Source organism: Empidonax traillii, unplaced genomic scaffold, assembly GCF_003031625.1.
Source record: "Empidonax traillii isolate 1590-97213 ecotype Southwest subspecies unplaced genomic scaffold, ASM303162v1 scaffold646:size549819, whole genome shotgun sequence".
NCBI classification, from domain to species: Eukaryota; Metazoa; Chordata; class Aves; order Passeriformes; family Tyrannidae; genus Empidonax; species Empidonax traillii.
The window spans coordinates 243,161-254,979 of NW_020955839.1; positions in this window are offsets into that span (position 1 = coordinate 243,161).

Consider the following 11,819-nt stretch of genomic DNA (forward strand, 5'->3'; position numbering starts at 1 on the left):
CTGCTTTTTGGCTTGTTACATCAGAGTGGAAAGTTACTAAGTTCTGTTCTAGATAGAGTGCTTATCTTTAGTTATCACGTGCCCTGTATTTCTGAGATGTTTTGTCAAAGCTGCAGATAATTTCTAAAACTGTTTGTATTCCTGAAGGTCTCAATTAAAAATTATTTCATTAGTGAAACTGTTGGGGTTTTTGGTGAAGCAAGCTTATTGTATGATTCTTCATTAATTCATTACCTTTTCATGCATAATCATTCCTGCTTCACTTACTATTGGCTCTCAATTTTCTCTAATTTTTAGATGTATCAAAAAAAACACCCCCAAACAAACAAACAAACCAAAATACCTCAGCACATTTTCTTGCCTTGGTTTTCTAATCCTACAATGTGAAATTGTAGTTTTGTCCTCAAAAAAGCAGAGGTTTCTGATATATCAGAGTTAGCACCAAAGAGTTTTGTGATGGTGTGAAAACAGGGAAAAGAAAACCTTCCAGACACCGAGAGCTGTTTGCCCAAACCAGGTTTTCTTTTTTCCTGAGGATTCCAAAGCACAGTAACAATGCAAGGTGTCAGCTAATAAGAAGGATGATCAGACCTATTATTTTGAAAAGGCTTACCTACTGAAAAATTAGTGAAGGATATAATTACACTGATTGTTAGATGCATTCCAGATTATTATCTGTGACAATAAAATTATTATCAGTTAAGCTTTAAAAAGCCATTCAACTAATTAGTTCAGGAGAACTATTCAAAACACTGTCCTTGAGGTTAGTAGAATTAAATTTCTAACATATATAGTGTATATTTCAAACTTAAATTCAGATGTACCTTGCTCCACACAAATTGGCAAATGCCAGGACCTGGCAATATTGTAAAGAGTAGACCAGAGGCTCTCTTGTCCTAAAGTTTATGAGAGAATTCATTGAAATTTTAGCCACTCACAAGAGGCAGCTGAGGCTGGGTGGACAAAGTGCTACAGAGGAACCAACAAGTCTGTTGAATCCAGACATTAAGCACATATTCACACTAATTTCTGATCTGCAAGTCTTCCCTAATGAGGTCTCAGCACTGCTGTCAACAATAGTGAACTCTGTAGTGCCTCATGGGCTGCATCTCTCTAGTCCTTGACATTCAGTCAGTACACAGCACAGTGGAAAAAAGCTCCCTGTCACCTTTACAACTTAACCTGTAGCATAAGTACTCACAAACTGTTTTTTACAGTAGCATTTCTGTTACTGCTATCAACCAATGAGGGAGAAGACATCAGAGAAGATTTCTTCAGAGTTCTGGAAGTGGACAAAACCAGAGGCTTATTTTTCCCTTTACCCTTGACCTTTTGACTGTTTAGCTACTGCCTCTTCTAGTGAATTCCTTTTCATCTAAGAATGGCTTTGGCTAGCATGGGAGTTTTAGACTCCTGTCGTTATTCTTCTTCCCCTCTGAGCTCCATAGAACAAATTATATTTTATGTAAAGTTGTTTTGCTAATGTAGGTGTTCTACTTTGATGGGGGACGCGGAAGTAAGTTTGGTACAACACCTTGCTGTTGACTCAAATGTAATGAATATGTGGGTTTGGACCTGTGATGAAGATTCCTCCCTTCCCTGCTTTTTACCCTCATCAAACTTAGAGCAGGAATCTAAGAAGCCAAAGATGTCATAGCACTTGCTGTTTGACATGGGAACTTAAAATCATAGAATATGCTGAGTTGAAAGGGACCAATCAGGATTATCGAGTCCGACTCTTGGCCCTGCATGGGACCATCCCCAAGAGTCACACCGTGTACCCGAGAGTATTGTCCAAACGCTTCTTGAACTCTGTCAGGTTTGGTGCTGTGACCACTTCCCTGAGGAGCCTGTTCCAGTGCTCAACCACCCTCTGGGTGAAGAACATTTCCCCAAAATCTAACCTAAATCTCCCCTGGCTCAGCTTTTTGCTGTTTCCTTGAGTGTTGTTACTAATCACAGGAGTGAAGAGATTGGTACCTGCTCCTCTTCTTCCCCTTATGAGGAACTTGTTGACTGCAATGAAGTCTCCCCTCAGTCTCCTCTTCTGAGAGATCCTTCAGATCCTGCAGATCCTTCACCATCCTTGTGGCTCTCCTGTGGATGCTCCAAAATAGCTGAATGAAGTTTTTGTATTGTGGTGCCTAAAACTGCACACAGCACTCAAGGTGTCTGCCATTACACTTTAGTCTTAACTTGTTAATTACAGGCATTCTGCCTTTGTACTGTTTACTTTTGGATGAAATCTTACCCCTTTTTTTGAGTGTCCCCTGTGTGAGTAACTTAATTTCTATGACACCACAAAGGCCCCAAGCAGAACCTATAGATCAGTTTCTACTTGAAGTTAAATCCAATAAGGTAAGTTGTAATTTAAAATCCTCCTGAGGGAGAGATGAGTCTTGCATGGTCTAGTAGCTGTCCCTGACTTTGCTTATTGAAAGAAAATGACCCATAGGAAAGCTGACAGAAAAAGAAGCATTTTAGTCACAGAATATTTATTATTAAAGATGTAGTTTTACTTCATGGTTATAGTAGAACTTGCAACTTGGTCTCCTTTTTTAAAGATGAAAAAAAACCAGTCTTAACTGCTTTTATTATTAAAGGACTATTATATATTAATAAAAAGCTTAATAAAGTCTAAAAAATATGCATAAAAATATGGTGAACTATGTCCGGATATATTACAGGGCTTAGGCACATGTGAGCCTATCCAATGTGATCCAATTAACTATGCCAGCCTGTTAGCTGAAGTTACTATAGGGGACTGCATGTATTCCTCAATTGCTCAGATAATTGCTCAGTTCATGTATGCCAGTTGATGAAAATCAGCAACTTAGGAATATAATAAGTAGTTTACTGATACTCCATGTAAACAAATATACATCTCTTTGTAAACAAATGTATGTGTGCAAAATAATGATGAATACTGTGTATTCAAATAATCCCTTAATTCTCCCCAAATTATCTATTTTATGGTAATTTCATATTTCAGACTAGTAGCCAGTGATCTGAAAGCCAATTCAGTCACTGTGGATTTGTACAAATATATTATTGTACAATCTGTGAATTGGTGAATATTTTGATAAAATTGCAGCTGCTTTGAATTTGAAACAGTAAAGACCAACTGGATGAACTTACATGGGCATGTGCCTCTGGTATCTGGGACTATGTGTTACCAGACGTTCAGCACAGGGTTGATACAACTAGGTTAAATTTGTTTGCTGTACCTCAAGGATATGAGACAGGTATTTGTCCCCTTCTTGCTGCTGAAATGCTGAAGAAGATGTTTTTTGAGGTGCTCTATGAGAAATGCATTTTTTTCCACCTGTCAAAGTCATAGGATCTTCAGACCACAGGGTACCAAGGAAGAGAAACTCAAGCGTAGCCAAGATGCCGCAGTGATGTAGCACAATACCAATGACTATTTCCTAGGAATAATTTGGTTTACAGATAGGGATAAAACTGCTAATTGCATCGGGAGTCACTGACAATCAGGGTCACTGGAACACAATTGTGGTGACTCCCCTCTGTCCTGACACCAACAGTCACCCAGCAAAGGCAGAGAACTGGCTTAGCAGCTGCTCCCCAGCAGAGATGTTTTAGCGCTTCCAGACTAAACATCTTGCCTGGTGATAAGTTCAGATAAGGTCTGGGACACTTCCTCTGCACAGGGCTGCTCTCGTTGCTTGCAAGAAATCACTCCTTCCCATTGCAGGTGTGCTGAGAACAGAAATTCTGCTCTGTGAAGGATTTCAGTATTTCAAAAGCTGGTGCAATTTCAAGCTGGAATTGAGAATAATATTGACTATTCTTTGAGCAGGTGTTTTCCACAGCTGATGGGCTTATCTTATGCTGATATAATAAAAGCCATATTCCTGAGTTTGTTTGTAGAGAAGTTGTCTGAGATTGCAACAACTTCAATGAACTGAACATCCATTTTCTCTACTACATTCGTCCTCTCAAAAAGACAAATTATTCTGAAAAGGCAAATTATTCACTTGGAAAGAAGTTAGCTTGGTTTAGCACACTTTATTTTGATAAATACAAGCTGGCTGTTTCTTACCATGTTTATATCTCTAGATGCTTATACACAGGTTGTTTCATATTTTGTTGTGGTATCATTCCAGGTATTAAACTGAGTAGCCTGCAATTTTCCATCTTTTCCTTTTCCCTTTCTGTGAAAGACCACTATAGTTCTCATCAGTCCTCTGTGTGCCCTCAAAGTAGTCCAGATTGTTTCAATTATTTCTTAACCTTCTAAGGTTCTTAACCTTTCAGCAGGCTCTGTTATCATGGACACGTCACAGCTAAATATTTGCTATCTGTTCTCTTCTAATTCTAGCCAGTGTTCCACATCACTGAAATGTGTTAAGAATCTGATCACAAATACTATTTCTATGAAGGCTCAGGCACTGAACACTTTGTCCTTTTACATTCCTTCATGCATTTTTCACCATTCCTGCGTAAGACCAGTGCAATGCTCTCCGCCTTTTATCCTGGATGTATTTATAAAAGCTTTTCTCACTGCCTTTTATGTCCTTTGGTGGTTGCATTTCCTTTTATTCCTCAGATTTTCTGATGTTATCTGCAAATCAATTTAAGTTGTGTTCACTGAGCATCTGTGTTTTCAATTTTAAACAGTAAATTTTGGATTTGTAGGTCATTAGTAAGCTATTGATGTTCTCGATATTGATCATTTACAATACATCTTATCTCTCTTCTGCAGAGGAATAACCTGCAATTCTTTCAATTCTTTCACTGCTGTGTTCTCTTCCCAAAAATGGCAAAAGAATATTTCAACACCATCTGAACTATTTTTCCAATTTTATCGTATAAAACAGAAATTGTAGCAAATCCCATTTCAGAAGAATGTGGATTTTGACAGACTGGATATAAGACTAAAATAAGATTTCATCAAACTTCTTGCAGCCAACTGCTATTTTAGTAATAGTGCTTCAAAAATGGACAAGATCCACAGGAACAGGAGAAAGAGGAAAATAAACCAGTCTGAATATATCTAACATGACAAGAACATCAGATAATGCTCCATTACACCAATGCTATTGATGACTTACTGACAACAAAGATCTGGCAGAGAAAGCCCTTCTTGCCTTCTGCAGGATAGAAGTGCATGTGGGAGATCCATATCAAGGAAAAATCAGGCTGCCCTTAGGCCATTTCCATGGGGAATACAGATCATTTTGGACAGATGGCAGAACTGTAAAACCTCTTCTATATGCCCTAGTTATCTTTGATAATCTGCCAGGCCTGGTTTATATGTGAACTGTGTACCCTTCTTCCTGGATAACTCGGGTTTTTGTTTCTAGCTAAGGTGGTGAAGTTTCTCACGTGAAGGAAGTCCAACTAAGAAAAAATCAGTCAGTGAGAACTATCAAAATCATGGAAGATGCTTTGTTGGGAACAGTAGAGCTTAAGCTCAATAGATGAATATCTAATTTTTACATATGAATTATCTTTGGGATTCTGACCTGATATTCTTTATTCCTTAACTTGAAGAGACTGTAACTATAATATGTTATAGTTATAACATATTATAATCTGTGTTAGATTCCTCTTCTGGAGATTCACTCTATTCTGAACTCAGCTGCAGTGATGAATCGGTCATAGATTCAAACCCACAATGAACTCAGTGTCTTAATTTGGCATGGCAAAGCTCATTTGCTTTCCTTTGGGTATGTGGAGCCCCATAGTCCAGCTGTTTGCAGCCCCAAGAGCTGTGCTGACTCCCCAGATAGGTTAAGATCATCCTCCCACAGAAAATTTCCATCCTTATCTTCATAGATACTCTGATTAATAATACCATCTTTCAAAGACTAGAAGTTTCATTAAGTTTTGCACATCTTTATATGAGCACTTTTAAATTCAAACCATTTTTCCAGTAGATCTAGTGCATGAGATGTAGAGGTCTAAAGAAAGCCCTTGACCAAAATCTGCAAAATCACCTCTAAGTTTTGCTGACTTATTTAATAGAACTTCTAACTCTAATAAGAGTCTTTCACAAATTAGAGCCTTCTTACTCCTTTGGCTGACTCCAGAAATTTGTCTCAAACTGATTTCCCTGAGGATTTTCTACTCTCTACTCTGCCATTTCCAATTCTCTGGATGATTACAGCAGATAAGCATCATTAGCAAATCAGTAGTGTTTGGCAGGCTTTCTTCATTCTCCTGCTAGGGCAGCATTATGCTGTCATCAATAGTCCATCAGTCTTCTCAGATTTCACAGCAGACAGTGAGGCACAGTGCTCTTCTAAATGAATTATGTGATCCAACTGGATCCGATCTTCTTGGAAGAGCACACTTTATGACTTATTCTGGTGACGGGGGAGAGGCGAAAGCCACTGACTCTGATGATGCTACCTCAGTCCTGGAAGCGACAGAAGAAAATGGAATATATACAGGCACTTGTGCTCTGCAGCTCAGCAGGTCAGGATGGTGTTAAGGAGCCAGGGCAGTGCAGTCTGGAAAGCTATGGCAACGGAGAGCAGTCCACTCTGAGCAGGCTCCGATGGGTTAGTTCTTCTTGCAGGCTGTACACAGTACATAAGCTAAAGGCTGAGCTCTTCTGATGTGATCAGAGGTATAGAGTAACAAACCTAAGTGAGGTTATCGCCATATAGAGACATGGATAAAGTCAGACCAAGCACATTGGTTTATACAAATAGCTCAGACTGTCAGGAAAACACTGTATGACTGACAGAAAGCAAAGGACATTTTTTCATGGAGAATCAGTTGCTTGATTAAAAAAAAAAAATTCCAAACTGCTCAATACTCCTCACAGGAAATATGTTATGTTGCTAGCATTAGTTAGAATGAACCTTACTTAAGAACTGAAGACATGACTTCAGCAGTTAGTGGAGTTCCTGTAGCAGGTACCACGTTTTGCGTGGTTGTCCAAAGGGTTCTCCTGGAGCTTGGTGGCCTTGCGGTCTTGGCTCAAAGCCGTGGACTTTGCAGTTGTGTAATAGTGACCATCAGGCACCAAGGACTCCAAAACTGTTGGGTTTCAAGCAGAGCACGAAGGAATTAGTGCTTTTCAGGTTAGTTCTCCCTGTTAGGACGCAAGGGGTGGTTCCCAACAGCAGCAATTTGCTGCCTGCACTTGGGTGGTGTCTTAATGGTTGGACTTGAAGGCACGGTTTAGGGGTGATGATGATGGTGTTGGGTTGATGTTGAACTCTATGATCTTGGTCTCTTCCAATCCTGATGATTCTCTGACTCATGATAGATATTGTCACTTGTGAGGGCATTTGGTTTTTATAGTCAGCTTTGCCTCTCCCATATAACTCAAATTACTGACCAGATTTCTTTAGGCAATACATCTGTTTTTCTAGTTTTAAGATGATATTTTTTTCCTTAGGTTTATACCAAAAGATGGATGACTCTTATATTTCCCATTTTTCTTGAGGCTGATTATAGTCTGTACTGTATCCCAGTGTGGTGGGATGATGATGGGAGAAATGTGCTGTAAAATGCAAGATAAGAATTTTTTTATTTACTACTTTCTTAGATATGGCTAAATTGATGCAAGCAAACAATATTTTTTTCTTCTATCCACTCCCATCCCCTTTCCCCTCCCTTACTATCACTAGGCTTCTTCCTTGGCAGTGAGTAAGATGAGTTCACTTCTCTGTGAACAGCTTCAGGCAGTGGAAGCACTGCATGGCCTTCCAAATAGCCTGCACATATCCTGGTCAATCCAGCTCTGGTAGAGCTGTTATTTTCAATTTTGTCAGCAAATGATGGGAAGTGCTTCTTGACAGAGAGAGAGAGACAGACAGATCGACAAAGAGGAGAGAGAGTTAAATTGTTCCCCAGCTCTGCAAGCTGTTGCAAAACCAACTGCTGACCTGCCACTGCCCTGAATGTGGAAGTCTTACCACAGTGAAGGTTGAAGTATATGAGCCTGTGCAATAGTATTAAGCCTTACAAGGGCTGTGTATCTCTAACATAAACAAAAGTAACCTAGAACATTTTCTGAAGACCTATCCGTAGTCTAATGTCTCATCTGTATTACTGTTCTTCAGGAGCTGAAGCCATTTTGCTGTGCATTCTGTGCAGTGTGTTAGGGAAGCTTAGCTTGTGCAAGCAGCTAGGCTGGAGTGAACTACTGGCCATCAAAAAGATTTAAGTTGCTTTAAATAGACTTGTAGGAATCTGAAATACTTTAATCGCCTAGCTTGCAGCAAAGCTTTTGCAGTGTCTGGATTTATTTATATTCTCCTCACATCCTCTGGAGCAAGAGATAATGGCTGATAACATTTTCTTCTACCCCACTAACTTCACGTAATTATTGTATAAAGGTTTTTGCACATGTCCTCGGACCTAAAGCATGGTGACAGGGCTGCCTGTGCAGAACAGAGGATCTGTTCACCAGAGTAAATAGGAAGTGAAGAGTCAGGATTAGATACATATTTTATGAATAAGCAATATGTGGAAAACAGTTACTGTTGTGAAAGAGTAGGTGGTTCATTAAATTTTAAAGTCGAAGAATTTGAAACTATCCATTAGCTACAGCATGATAGGTTTATCCTGGCCTTGGACAAGGGTAACGGCGAGGTGGAAATCTCCTTGCTGTGAGGAAGGGAGCAATGTATATGATAGACATTGCATAATAACTATGTATTTGGTATTCACCCTAAAATCTTGTTGTGAATATTTCAGTGACCTTGTTGAAATCCCAACTCAGTTGCTTTCATCATTACTATGATTTTAACTTTTACTGCATGTTTGCCTGATACAGGAGTGGGTTGGGTTGTGCTCAGATGGACCCAGATTCAGGGTCCCCATGTCCAAACTCTTCAGTCAAGCACACACTGTCCTGCATTTCCTGCTCCTGATCATGGTCCGCTGGATTTAGCAACAGGCAGACATGGATGAGGAGCTCTTTATGAGGGCATTAATAGGCCTTACAGGTCTCAACCTGCCCAGTTTGGGGTGTCACCCACCTCAGCCACAGCCCATGTCGGCCCCCTGTCAACCCCATCAACCCCTGTCCCAGTGCAGCCAGAGCAGGGCTGGTCTCCAGCTCCCCACAGCCCTGCCCTGTTCAGCCATGGGCCCTGCTAAGCTGGGCCTGTTCCTGCTGCTTCTGATCTCCTGCCTCTGGCTGGAGCAATTGGATCAGCCCAGGCTGCCAGGCTCTGTCCTGCTGCCCTGGGGCACCCCACACCACAGGGACCTGTCAGCTATGCCTGCACCCCACTGTGTCCTATCAGTCCCACTTTCACACTGGATTTTCATAACAAAATGTGAAATGCAACTGGGTATTTCTTTTTACGGGAAAGGTCAACATAAAGATCATTTGGGAGTGCTCTTCCATGCCTTACATGTAGAGAGATCTCCCTGTATCATGGAAAACCAGTTTGTCCTGCGTGACTTGGCCCAGTGTTAACTTGCATATCCACATAAAACATATCAGTATTTCATTTTAAAACCCCCAGCCCAGCTGATTCCTCCATGTACTTTTCATTTCAGTGCTCTTTAAAGTAAATTTTTTCTTAGTTTATACCATCCACAAAAGTTTGAACTTTTAATGCCCAAGGGGCATCCTGGAGTGGGACGTGTCAGGCTGCTGCCAAGAGTGGGGGAAACAGATGGAGTTACTGATTGCCTTGATCTTTGACTGGTCATTTTTTGGAATGCCATGCATGCCTGCTAGAGAGCTGCCAAATTAACAGAAGAGAGCGGATTTTATTGTATGGTTTCTGAGATGTTGCTGCTTCTCTGATGTCAGAAAGCAGCAACCTGTGAATGCAGCTCTCCTACTAGTCAGGTTCCAGTCTCTTACAGAGGTAAATCTGCATTCCCAGTATCTGAGTCTTGGTCTTGAACACCCCAAAGTCTTGTGGGCTAAAGTAAAGCAATAGTATTTCAGTTTGGATTCTGCATTTTGATGTAATTCAGCTCTAAGTGTAAAAACATCAGTAGTCAGAAGACACCTCCTACTCAAATAGTCATATTCTGGTAATCACAAGGACACAGAGGAAAAATGTCACTTGATTTGGATGAATTTTCTCTACTAATTTTCAGTGCAGCTTAGACACAAACAGTGGTGGGTATTTTTATATAAATACAGACATAATCTAACATCTCATCACCTCTTTTAAAATACTCAAAGTACATTTTTTAATGGTGTAAATCTAGTACAGTTTCATATACAGACAGAGCTAGAAGTGGCACTAAACTTAAGATGAGGAACAAACACCATACCATTAATGCTGTTTGTGGACCATCTACAGCTTTTCTTCTTTCTGCAAGGAACAGCAGGTTCACTGAGAACTTCAGTAAAGATAGTTACTCAGAGTTATCAGGAAAGAAAATTTCTGGGTGGGAAGGGACAATGAAAAAAAACTTTGATTTGACTGACATGCATTTAAAGTTGTATATCATATTTCTGGGAAATGCAGAAGTGGAGATGGATCTGTTGTGTGGATTTCCCAAGATGGCCTGGATGATTCATGCATCTAAGCTGGTACTCCAGGTGACTGCTTTGCTTTGTACAGAGTGTGTCATGCACTGTTTTATCCCAAGTTATGCTGAACTTGGTTTATATAAATGTAATGGTCATAGATCTCTTTCCTGGGGACTTTTAGTAACATCTTGAATGGTAATTTGGTATAAAAAAATCAGCAAAATTCAAGTTAAAAAAAAAAATGCTTCTTTGGGCTGAAAGTCATGAGTTTCCAGATATTTCTCTTATGGCATCAGGCTTCATGATTTGATTTTGGAAGGCCCTTTGTCCCAAAACTGATATTTTTTTACAACCTTTTGGTGACATGTTATCCCATATTATCAGTAATTGTGACTTGTCTTTTTCATAGAATTTGTCTCAGTGTTCCAGGGTTGTGTTATGTAAACAGAATTTTAAAATACAGCAGTTAACTGCCTTTCATACAAGAATACAAATAAATCTAGTCATAGAAAGGATGAATAGGGCTTTCATTGGACTGCTGTTTGCGTATCAATTTGCCATAAAGAAATAAAATTTTCTATGCACTTGAACAACTTGGCAACCTTGGAAAAAAAGTTTCTTATATTTCCTTTATTTACTACCATTTGGCCAATATTTTTAGAATATACAGTGCCTATATGCAAGATACACTATGTGGGTTTTGTGTTTATCATGAATCCTTTTGAAAGCTGGACATTTTCAGTGTTCATGATAAAAATCTCTCAGTGTTTTCTTGTATATAATGTTCTGTTTCTCAAAGTGGCAGAGTTCACAGAACGAGTTTAAAGAAAGCAATCAAACATTAGCTGGTCTGATACAAACTGGGACCAAAAAGTCCATCACACATAGAAGCAGCCATCCACATTTTTCACGGTCCTGCGTAAAGTTCAGAGAGCAGTGTCTTTCGATGACGAAAGAAGCCAGAATCAGCAGCAGTCACTCACTTGTCTAACCCATCTGTTTTGTTCTTCATTCAGTGGGAAAAAAATAAATTGGTATTGTAAAAGACCTGGTCAACATATTTATTGATCTCAGGTCCCTGGAAGCACCCAAGGCACGTGCAGTTTCTGTACTAGTGTGAGTCTTCATCAAACTGATAGTTCTTCATCTGGAAACTGGCATGGGTCTCAGCTGTGACTGTGTGTGTACACATGCATGTGCACATTGAATCTGCAATGTTATAAATGCAGATGATAAAGCATTTGCCAACATTTCTCAATACCGAGATTATTAAATTGCAACTATGAAGAATAAAGAGGTAAATCATGGTTGAAAAGCTTCACAGCATGGTGTGCCCTGCTTAACATGACCCTCTTACTATTCGTTCATTTGACATAATACTGATAGA